This window comes from Panthera uncia (genome assembly GCF_023721935.1).
Source record: "Panthera uncia isolate 11264 chromosome A1 unlocalized genomic scaffold, Puncia_PCG_1.0 HiC_scaffold_17, whole genome shotgun sequence".
Classification (NCBI taxonomy): Eukaryota; Metazoa; Chordata; class Mammalia; order Carnivora; family Felidae; genus Panthera; species Panthera uncia.
The window spans coordinates 23521642-23529912 of record NW_026057577.1 but is presented as its reverse complement, the minus strand read 5'-3'; positions in this window follow the sequence as shown (position 1 = coordinate 23529912).

The window sequence follows — 8271 nt, the reverse complement described above, 5'->3', positions numbered from 1 at the left end:
CCAGATTACTGTTTTTTTAATTATTAAAAAGTACTGTTTTCTGTCTATAAGATGCTTTGCTACATGTACTTTTCATCATTCCTCAACTTCAGATGGCTGAGACCCTCCAAAGCTAACCTGATCTTCTAATCTAGACAACAATGATGGGGTTTTTCTATCTATGAAAATACTCCTTCTTATTCAATGCTAGGGAGGGAATGGATGGCTTCAGTGTCCAGTGGGCTAATGGTAAGAGATGGTCATCCCGGGGCAATCAGACACTGATATTTTCTGCATTGCATATGAAGCATCCAGCTGAAAAAAACCAGAATTAATGCCTTACCTCCAGAAGATGAGGCTAAATTTAATCATTTCTGAGATCTTAATCTAAGGATTTTCACATTTTTTTTTTGCTAGTATTACCTAATGGATTTGTTAAGAATGCAGATTTCTAAAACCCATTCCCAGAGTCCATGATTCTAGAGCCCAAAACGCCATTTTTTTTTAAAGAGCTTTCTATTTGGTTCTAACCTAAGCAGTCTATGTAGCACATTTTGATATTGGTTTAAACTACATTCTGGATACCTTATAACCTTAGATAATCAATTACTGTACTATGATATTTCACACAAAATGTCACATCACATAATTTCTATATTATTTCTACTGCCATGGATGACAAGCTTTAGAAGCATCGTAGACATTGAGGAAATGGAATCTGAAAGAGGTTCTCTGATATTTCATAAAGGTTTAAGAAACAGGTTAAGGTCAATTGATGGGACTGTTGTGTTTTGTTGATGTTACTAGCTCACTGGTATGTCTGGTGACTTCTTTTCCTCACTGTGGTTTTTCCTACAGTAAACATAGACAAAGAGATAAAGTCCTAGATAAGTTTGTCACCTTTAAATGTCTTCCTGTTTGCTGAGGCCACCCCTTATTTACATTCCAGCTTCATGCTGTAAGCGGTCTGACGTAACCATGAACAGAACTGCTGAAGACTTACGAGAAAATCCTGAGTTTTGTACCTTATTTTGTTGAACCTTATTCAAGTGCAAGGTTTTGGTCAGAATTTTGAACAAATACAGGCAGTCATGTTGTTTCCATCCTACATTTGGCTCATAGTTGGCTCATAAGACAACTCAAATGCTGGCTCCCTCAATTAGCTTTGTTAAAGATTGGTTATGGCCACTGGCAATACCACCTTAGACTTAAGCAAGCAAGACCCTTGCTCTGGCTACTCCTCAGAGGGTACCATGCTTTAGAGTTTCTTCCTCAAAAATTTATAACTCCCAGGGCACCTGGGTGGCTCAGTCGGTTAAGCGTCTGACTTCGGCTCAGGTCATGATCTCACAGTTCATGAGTTCGAGCCCCACTTCAGGCTCTGTGATGACAGCTCGGAGCCTGGAGCCTGCTTCAGATTCTGTATCTCCCTCTCTCTCTGCTCTTCCCCTGCTCACATGCTATCTCTCTCTCAAAAATAAAGATTAAAAAAATTTTTTTTTTAATTTATGAGTCCCCTTCTGATACCTGAAACCAGACTGTGCCAGCAATGTCATCTAGGCTGAAGCTCTATGCCCAGCTGAGGACCTAGTGGATCCAAGTCCCCATTTTTTCCTTTGGGGAGCCCTCTGACCCTATAGTCCTCCCAATCATGTGAGGTTGATTGGATGTGCCAAAAAGCTTGAGGATTCTGCCTATTGCATCATCCCGTGAGCCAGTGGCCAGGTCCCAGTACCAACTGGGCAGCTTGGTGAGCATATCACTCCTACTGCCAATATGGTAAGTGTTTTGTGAAATGGTGCAAATTCCAGAATGATGCTGACATGCTGACTGTGGCTGACACTCATTCACACTGGGTGTGGGATAAGTGCATGGCTTTGGGATACTGAAGGCCCACTGCCAAATCATGGTCCATGTGTATGAGCCTACTGATTGGCACCTACCCATGTGCATTCCAACCATCATACAGGTACTTCTTTAATATACAGCAGGATATTGTGGTCATTCTTTACCCTGTGTAGAGGGGGCTCCACTGGCACCCAGGATGTTTGTACCAACTCTGCTTGCAAGCTCACCACCCTGAGTGAGTAGTCCTTCTTGCAGGGCTACCCCTATCTCTTCAGAGGCCTTGAGGGCTTTCAGGACTGCTGTTAAAACACCATTGGTCCTTCTGATGAAAGTCTTCTCATGCTTCAGATCTAAGCAACTAAGAATTCCTAAACCATGGTGGTGACTGATATTCTGTTCACTCTGTCCATGAATACCTCCCTTATCCTTCTCACTGGTGGCAACATGTGGAAGGGAGCAGTGTGGCCAATGATGAAAAAGATTACATTTTAGGAAAGCTGTGATCGTGTGTGACCTAGAGTGACACAGAAGATATATTCTTCTACATTGTATGCGATAAAATTTGAAATGATGAACTTAACATGACCAGGAAATAAATTATTGGTCTCATTTCCCTGCATAATCTGGGTGCATATGCATTTGTGGTCATTATCAGTGAAGGTCAGTAACAGCCTTTGAGAGGATCATTGAAAGTCAGTGATCATGGGCCCTATTAAGGATGATACACTGTCATGAGTAATGATGGAACCAGCAGTAAATGAATGGTATTAGGGAATTACAGAGGCAAGGAAGTCTATGCTTCAATACAAAATACAAACACAAGTTCTGAAGAGCACAGCATTGTCTATAATAACACTGTTGCCACCTTTATTCTCACAGTGGGAGATATGAAATTAAGATGGTGCATGTGACAGTAAAGGTCACAACAAGTGGTTCTTCTACCCAAACAGAAAAAATGGTATCTGAACACCACAAAGAATATTTATGTGCACTGGCTGGACAATAAACTCATATGTAAGTGGGGCACCTGGGTGGCTCAGTTGATGAAGCGTCCAACTATTAATTTTAGCTCAGGTCATGATGTCACCATTTGTGACTTCGAACCCCATGTTGAGCTCAGTGCTGACGGTGAGAAGCCTGTTTGGGATTCTCTCTCTCTCTGCCCCTCCCCCGTGCTCTCTCTTTCAAAATAAATAAACTTAAAAAAATAAATATGTAAGTACCTTTTTTCTTCTCATTAAATATTCATCAGTAAGCCAATAAACCCTACCTGTTTCAATATATGGTACAATAATGTCTTTAAATCAAATTGTTTCTATTGAAAAGCCCCATACAAATATGTGGCCAGGGCTCTCCACACCCAGGGGCAGCCCCAGCGATATGTATCAGTGACCAAGGACCTAGGATCCACTGTGTGCTAAGCACTCCAAGCCTGGGACATGTATTAACACTAATCTCTAATCCTCACATCCTCTCTGTTGGGTAAGTTTTTTTTTTTTCTAATTAACATCTTAAAAAGAGAAACAATTGAAGCTAAGCAACTTGTCCAAGGCTATGAAGACAATACGAGTCAAGCGTGCATTTATTTCTACCCTGTTCAGCTCCCAAGACCAAGCTCTCTCCTATTAAATCATGAATATGAGCAATGGCAATGTAGAACTCTACAAAGCACATGTTTGGGAAGACATACATACATATACATAATTTTACTACTAGCAAAAATATCTTTTGGAATCACCTCATTTGAAATGCCTTAAAAGAGTGTCTAAACCATGAAAACCACAACAATGGATAACAACAATTATCTTTACACAGGGGCAGGGACAGTCATCATTGGCCCCAAACCTCTCTTGTATTCCCTGCTTCACTTGCCTGGCCCCACAGAGGAGGAAAAGTAGAGGATTATGGGAACACGTGAGAGGTCAGATGAATGTGGGTCTAGTACCCAGAGTACATTAAGGAGAGTAGCAGATTGAGGTTCATTTCTGTGCTCTCTGCTGGCAATGAGTACAGTCAATTGATAACACAGATATAATTGGCCAAAGGCTATAAAAGAAAATTGTTGGACATCATATTGCTGCACACCAAGGTCTACTTATATGGTACATTTAACTTTTCAAAGCGCTTTAATATGAATTATATAATGTCAGCCTCTTCAGGCTGTGTGGGGACGATTAGAAATGCAACTTGTCAACTCTGTACTTGAAATGTGTTTGTAGTCTGAAAATATGTACTCACAGAATGCTAGTGCTGCTTAAGACCGGCATAACCTAGGATCAGCTAAGTTTTTATTTTCTGACATCAGAAAAGATGTGTAAACTTGAAATGGAGGTAACGATGAATGATGTAATATTAAAGTTACCTGTTTTTGTCCTCATGAGCTAGTTGGCCTTAGACAATTGTAACTATTAATTTTGACCTTAGACTAATATCCTATCATCTAAAAGATTATATGATTTATGTTAAAATGGGATAGTTCTCTGTATATAGCTACGTGTGGACAGGAAGCATTGTCAACGTAATCATTCAATGAGGTAAAAGGCCATTAAAATTCATTGATTTTTCAAGAAACTTCATTACTTTCTCTTGTCATGATCTTGGATCAGAACTGGATTAAATGATGGGTCAACCCAGTAGTTGTCACAGTGGCTGCCTACAAGAGATGCTTAAACATCATGGAAATTGATGAAAACCTAAAATAAAAACACAGATCCAGTCCACTCATTCAGGTTGTTACTCATACTCTTTAGATAACCAGAAAAAAAAAAATACAATTTTGTCTCTTCTCTGCATATAAAAAAATGTCTTATTTTGAACTGAAAAGCATTACAGTATTAAATATGTAAGCCCAGGCCTGGGTGGTTCAGTCGGTTAAGAGTCTGACTTTGGCTCAGGTCATGATCTCACGGTTTGTGGGTTCGAGCCCCACGTTGGGCTCTGTTCTGACCCTGGAGCCTGCTACCGTTTCTGTGTCTCCCTCTCTCTCTGCCCCTCCTCTGTTTGTGCTCTGTTTCTCTTTGTCTCTCAAAAATAAATAAAAATGTTAAATTTTTTTAAATGTGTAAGCCAAAATGCCTCCTAAGGGAGATGGGGCCTAGGTGCTGGGGAATCTTTCACTTTCTGAGCATAATCAATATGTCTCCCCTCATCAAAATGGCTTTAGATAGACAGAATTTATATGAAGTAGTGGGTTAAGTCATATGGTTTGCAGTAAGAATCTGGGATAGAGCTAAATTACTATATATAATAAATCAAGAGAGAATAGTGGTGGTTTTAGTGGTATTGAGTGGAGAGGGCTGTGGTAACACAGGATGGAGGCAGAGCAGAGAGAAGGGAAAGGGGACGCCTGATGTATGGGAGGTCAAGAAGGGAAACTTGGGAGAGGAATATATAATGAAAAATTTTGAAATGAATATTATACACTGAGAAATACAATCCCTTTCCATGTGACCTGTGTTAGGTTTAATAAAATCACCATTATTTATTAATGTTCCTTTGCAAAGAGAGTTTTATTTGGGGAGAGCCCAAAGGAAAGGGCCAAGTTACAAACTTAAAGAAAGAAGCATATAACTTTTTTATCATTAGAGAATTATTTTCATAAAAAAATAAGCTGATAGAATCAGGAGAAAGAGACAAGCCATTGTGGTTAGAGAGTTCTAGTACATGCTTCTCGAAAGCAGATAGGTACAGGAAACAAACCATCACAAATATCAAAGTTAAATAATGTAATTAATAAGCTCAAACTAGGGGTGCCTGGGTGACTCAATCCAGGTTAAAGCATCCAACTCTTGGTTTTAACTCAGGTCATGATCTCAATTTTCAACTCTTGGTTTTAGCTCAGGTCATGATCTCAATTTTCACGGGTTTGAGCCTCGCGTTGAGCTCTGCACTGATGTGCAGAGCCTCCTTGGGATTCTCTTTCTCTTCTCTCTCTGTCCCTCCCCCACTCTCTCTCTCTCTCTCTCTCAAAATAAGTAAACATTAAAAAATAAGCTCAAACTAATAGCTATAAACGTTAGATACTGCGCAGAGAATACATACGTTAAGCAATCACTAAATATATGTGAAATAGTTCAATTACCCTAATGTTTGGATAACTGACTCTATAATATACCCAAAACCTGTCACTTCAACTTAATTTAGCATAGGCCACCTTTGAGTCCACATTTTGGACAGCTAACCAAGAAAACTGTTAAAGTCATTTCTAGCCCTTTAGCTTTGAATACGGAATCTCTGATGAGTGAGCCCTATCATTACATTTATCCTGATATAATTTTATTTTATTTTTTTTAATTTTTTTTAACGTTTTATTTATTTTTGAGACAGAGAGAGACAGAGCATGAACGGGGGAGGGGCAGAGAGAGAGGGAGACACAGAATCAGAAGCAGGCTCCAGGCTCTGAGCCATCAGCCCAGAGCCCGACGCGGGGCTCGAACTCACGGACCGCGAGATCGTGACCTGAGCCGAAGTCGGCCGCTTAACCGACTGAGCCACCCAGGCGCCCCATATCCTGATATAATTTTAAAAAATATAATGTTCATTTTATTTTTGAGAGAGAGAGAGAGAGAGAGAGAGAGAGAGAGCGTGCAAGGGAGGGGCAGAGAGAAGGGTAGACACAGACTCCAAAGCATGCTCCAGGCTCTGAGCTGTCAGCACAGAGTCTGACATGGGGCTTGAACCCACAAACCACGAGATCATGACCTGAGCTGAAGTCAGACACTTAAATGACTGAGCCACCCTGGCATCCCTATGCTGATGTAAATTTATATTGCTTCCATCTCGATCCTATACTTTAAAAATCTATTCCTACATATATTTCCCAGTGTTCTGGAAAAGTCGTTATACTGTGTATATCAGATCTCCTCATGGATCATACTTTGTGTTTCATCCTTTGAGGCCTACTGAGTCCTGAGTTTAGTTATAGGTCTGTAAGCAAATAGAGATAGTGAGAGTAGTTCCTGAGGAATATCAGTTGTACCTTGCCAGATAACTACCTCCAGAGAAGCAGGTACAGGTTCTTCAGCCAAGAGAAGACTAACCTCATTAGGCAGGGGTTCAAAGTCTTCTTCTATAGACAAAGAAGGCTTGGCAGAATTTTGAGGTTCCAAGTACCAAGCTTCACTGGAATATGCCTATATGATCCCTTTTCAATTATTCAGGTGCTACTCCAACTATATCAATGATCTAACTTTAACAATAGAGATCCTCTAGAATTCAGAACTCAATCTGCATTTGTAATTCAGGCATCCCCAGGATAAGGCACTGGGTTTGATTTTGAGAAATATCTTCCTTATGGCTATAACAGTTAAGAGTTTCCTTTAGGACAATTATTGAAGCTTTCAGTCCCTTAGGCAGACCTTAAACTTGGAATTTAAAGCCCTGAGTTCATTATTTTCCCTTCCCTCATTTCTGCAGCCTAACAGCCAACCAACCCCATTATACTCCTTATTTTCACTAGAATGTTCTATGGCAGCAATTACTAGGCCTCCCAGAGCAATTGGCTTCTATAGGCACATGTTTACAGTTATCTGTAGGTGATAATTTAAGTAATCATTGTGAAATTGTGTGCCATGCATGGCCAAGATACTTTTTCCCCTGGAAATGAGGTCATTAAGGCCTATAAGTCTAATCTGACCAGAGGATCCAGTCCAGAAAACTCAAAACCATTTCAGAGAACTAATCCTAAAGATTCTATTCCTCTGGAATCACTCTCGGCACCAAATTCCATACCAATCAGCCTTCTATACCATAATCAATTAGGATTTGCAGCTTATATGTATGAAGTAGATGTAACTATGGCCATAGATACAGATGCAACTATATAGAGATAGAGGTACATAAATACAGATCTACATTGGGTAAAAGATTTGCTACACAGATGTGACCTTTAGACAACCATGGGAGCTTGTGAGTCAGTGTCTGTAAGCCTACTGTCTTTGCATTTAATGCTGGAGCCAGTCTGCAGGACAGGCACTCAGGAAGGAAAGATGATGTAATGTAGGGAAGAGAGCAAAGACAAGCTGTGACCCCAAATAAGAGCTGGAACCTAAAAGGATAGACTGAAACACACCTGTGAACTGGAGAGTATGGATGTAGAACAAGAGAGGCTATTGCTACTGTCCATCATCACAGAATCTGACACACACCTGGCTCAAGAATCAGGGGGACTAAAGGAGGATCAGGGGAAGGAGGGGCTCAGGGCAGCCATTTTACTATCTCGTTCTGTCAGTTTCTGACGGAGGAGTAATGAACTCAGCTACAAATGTGGAGATGTCTATTTCTCCTTTAAATTCTATCATTTTTGCTCTGTGTACTTTGAAGATTTATTATTAGGTGCATACTTATTTGATTGTGATTTTTTTTTTTTGAAAATTGACTCCTCTGTCATTACAAAATGTCCCTGTTTGTCCTCAGTGATATTCCTTTCTCTGACCTCTATTTTGT